A 3,750-nucleotide genomic window follows, 5' to 3' on the forward strand; every position below is an offset into this window, starting at 1 on the left:
CCAATGGTAGGCTCCCCTTTTTCTGAGTGTTTGACCCACACCATGCACAAATGCTCAGCATTAATTAGATTAAGTGGATTGTTACAAAAAAGGAGTGATGAGTTTGGGAAGAGAAAGTTACCTCAGGTACTGGGGAAGTCAGAAGGGAAGTAAGGGTAGATATGATCATATTTCTTTTTCTGTTGTTGTTACTTTTTAATTTTTTTATTATTATTTTTTTACAATTTATTCACTCTGTATCCCTGTTGGAGCCCCCTCCCTCATCTCCTCCTAGTCCCACCCTCTCTCCCTCTGCTCCTCCAACCCCTCCCCAGTGCACTGATAGGGGAAGTTCTCCTCCCCTACTATCTGACCCTAGCCTATCAGGTCTTATCAGGACTGCCTGGATCCTCTTTCTCTGTGGCCTAGTATGGCCACCCCGATTTGGGGAGGTGATCAAAGACTAGGCAACCGAGTTCATGTCAGAGACAGCCCCTGCTTCTCTTACTAGGGAACCCACATAAAGACTGTGCTGCTTATGGGCTTCATCTGAGCAGGAGTCTAGGTTGTCTCTATGCACAGTCCTTGGTCTCTGCAGGCATCCCTGTGCCCAGAATTTTTGGCTTTGTTGGTATCCTTGTGGAGCTTCTCTCTCCTCTGGGTCTCTCTCCGCCTTCTTCCATAAGACTCCCTGTGCTCTGCCCAAAGTTTGGCTGCGAGTCTCTGCATCTGCTTCCATCCTCTGTTGGGTGGAGTCTTTCAGAGGATATCTGTGGTAGGCTCCTGTGCTGTTCCCTCTCTTCCACCGCTTCCAGGGTCTATCCTGTTTGCCCTTCTGAATGAGTATTGAGCATCTTCCCTAGGGTCCTCCTTGTTATTTAGCTTCTTTAGGTCTGTAGATTTTAGTATGTTTATCCTATATTATATGGTTAATATCTGCTTATGCATATATACCATGCCTATCTTTCTGCTTCTGGGTTATGCTCAACCATACAACAAGGACATTTGCTCAGCTATGTTCATGGCAGCTTTATTCATAATAGCCAGAATCTGGAAATAACCTAGATGTCCCTCAATCAAAGAATGGATAAAGAAACTGTGGTATATTTACACAAGGGAATACTATTCCGCTATTAAAAACAAAGAACTCATGAAATTTGCAGGCAGATGGATGAAACTAGAAAAGATCATCATCCTGAGTGAGATATGATGATATTTCATTGTTCACCTGTGTTAAATTTTCAAGGCAAAATATTTTGAAAAGACCATGTTTTGTTTTGTGTTTGGTTGTTTGTTATTACTGTTTTTTGTTGTTGTTGTTTGTTTGGTTTTTTTTTTTTGTTTTTTACTGGCATAGACGTTGTTTCTAAACATTAAAAGGGAAGGGAATTGGTAAAATCTTTTTGAAAGCCTGGCAGACCTGAAACTGATAAATCAGCAAATGGGGATGGGGGTGGAGTTGGAGAGAGAGTGTGAGAGATTGCGAATTTATAGACTAAGGTGACATAAATAATGACATCAAATCTTAAATAAGTTTGAGCAAATGTACTCTAAAACTGCATTAAGATGCACTATGTTCAAATGAGGTTTGTGCTTGAAACTGAAAGACTGAATTTTTAAAAATTATACAAATATAATTTTACCACATTAGTAAGGCTCATCATAAAGTAGAAAGACTGGCGACTTAATTTAAACCCGTGAGGAGCCCCGACCTGAAGCTGGGCCAGCAGCCGCCATGAGTAGTTTTGGAACTGGGAAAACCACAGAAGTTATCTTCAGTATGGAGGAGGGATCTGTGAAGATGTTTCTGATCCCAGATGAGCTGGCACCCACCTATAGCCTGGGCACTCCCTCTGAGCTGCCCTCCAGCCGGCGAAAGCTAGGCTGGGTCTGAAGCTATCGCGGCCTGGACTGCAGGGCTAAGCTTTACCTCCTGCCCCCTGGAGAGGTAACCTCTGTGTGGAATTGCATGGATGATGACACTGCCTGGGCACAGTGATGATGTCAGCTCTCTGCCTGTCCACCCAGATATAGTCACCATCAGCACAGGACAGGTGGCAGGCACCACGAAGGAAGGCAAGCCTCTGCCACCCGATGTGCGTGTCCGGGACTCAAGTTTCCCTTTCTACCCTATATATCCTGGGCATGGGGGATGTTGGGCAGAGCTGGGGGCAACCTGCTATGTGCAGTGGATGACTCAAAGGATCACGTGCTCTGTGTGTGGGACTGGGCCTGGGAGAGCAAGGTGCTGGATATAAAGTGCTCAAATGAGGCCCTGCTGCTGGCCACCTTCTGATCCCAGCCTGCTGATCACCTGTGGGAAATCATGCTTCTGCTTCTGGAGCCATCAGGGAGGCAGCCTGAGCAAGATATCAAGGGCCTGTTTGAGAAACTGAGAAACCAAAGTGTATGCTGTGTGTGACCTTCTTGGAAGGTGGCAATATGGTCATTGGAGACTCTGGGAAGAACCTCTATGTCTGGGGCAAAGGTGGAAATCACAACACCCAAGAAGTACTGGGGGCCCATGATGGCGGTGTGTTTGGAGGGGGCCAAAATTGTCGGGAGGATCATCTGGGGCTCCGACTACAGCAAGGTGCAGGAGATAGAGGACCAGAGGACTTTGGCCCAGTACATACTACAGCAGAGGGCCAGAGAAACACACTGTATGTGGGAACCACCATAATTCCATCTTGCTTCACTAGTGCACACAAGTTTCTCGCTGCTTGTCCAGGGACTTGTGGAAGAGCTACTGGTGCATCTGTGGAGTGCAGAGACCCACCAACCCCTACAGAGCAGGACCACTGAGGACCCTGCCCATTTGGCTGGCTTCCACTCCAGTGGCTCTGTCCTGGCAGTGGGCACCGTGACCGGCAGGCAACTGCTCCTGGACACAGACTCCCATGACCTAGTAGCTATCCACAAAGATGGCAATGAGCAGATCACTGTGGTCAGCTTTCTGCCAGACGGGGCATACCTGGCTGTGGGCTCCAACAATTCAGTATACTTGTACACAGTGAACCACGGTGGCGGCAAGGTCAGCCACCTGGACAAGTGCTCAGGCCATTCCAGTTTTATCACTTACCTGGATTGGGCCCAGGACAGCACCTGCTTTGTCACCAACTCAGAGACTCCAAGATTCTATAATGGGACTCTGCCACCTGTAAGCAGATCACCAGTGAAGAGACTGTGACAAGTGTGGAATGGGCCACCGCTACTTGTGTGTTGGGTTTTGGGGTATTTGGGATCTGGCCTGAGGGGGCAGATGGCACAGATATTGGTGCTGTGGCCCGATCTCATGATGGGAAGTTGCTGGTTTCTCCTGATGACTTTGGCAAAGTGCACCTGTTCAGCTACCCCTGCTGTTAGTCAAGAGCCCTCAGACATAAATATGGTGGACACAGCAGCCTTGTGACTAATGTGGCCTTCTTGTGGGATGACAGCATGGCCCTAACCACTGGGGGGAAGACACGAGGGTCCTGCAGTACAGGGTAGTCTGAAGCAAGGGTGTGGAGCTAAGGTAGAGACCTGTGGCTGTATTGAGTTTTATTTTGGGGAGCTGTCTACTGTGGAGTAGAGTAATATGTACCCAGAGTATGTCTCTAGCAGAGGGGGTTATGGGAGTGGGTGGGTGAGCAGACAGACAGACAGAAGTCTCTATCTGGGTGGGAAGAATGGGACCCCATGCCTTAGGGGAGCCATTGTGTTGGTGTACTTTTTAAAAACTATAGTTCATTTATCTTTTTCTCCCTGTTCCACCCTAATCCTTTCCAG

The 3,750-nt window shown here is 47.7% G+C and overlaps 1 pseudogene; it reads left to right on the plus strand.

Annotated features, from left to right (window-relative positions):
• Window positions 1-1,714: 1,714 nt before the first annotated feature.
• Window positions 1,715-3,476, plus strand: LOC110554736 (echinoderm microtubule-associated protein-like 2; annotated as a pseudogene).
• The last annotated feature ends 274 nt before the right edge of the window (window positions 3,477-3,750 follow it).

This window comes from Meriones unguiculatus, chromosome 11, assembly GCF_030254825.1.
Source record: "Meriones unguiculatus strain TT.TT164.6M chromosome 11, Bangor_MerUng_6.1, whole genome shotgun sequence".
In the NCBI taxonomy this organism is placed as follows: domain Eukaryota; kingdom Metazoa; phylum Chordata; class Mammalia; order Rodentia; family Muridae; genus Meriones; species Meriones unguiculatus.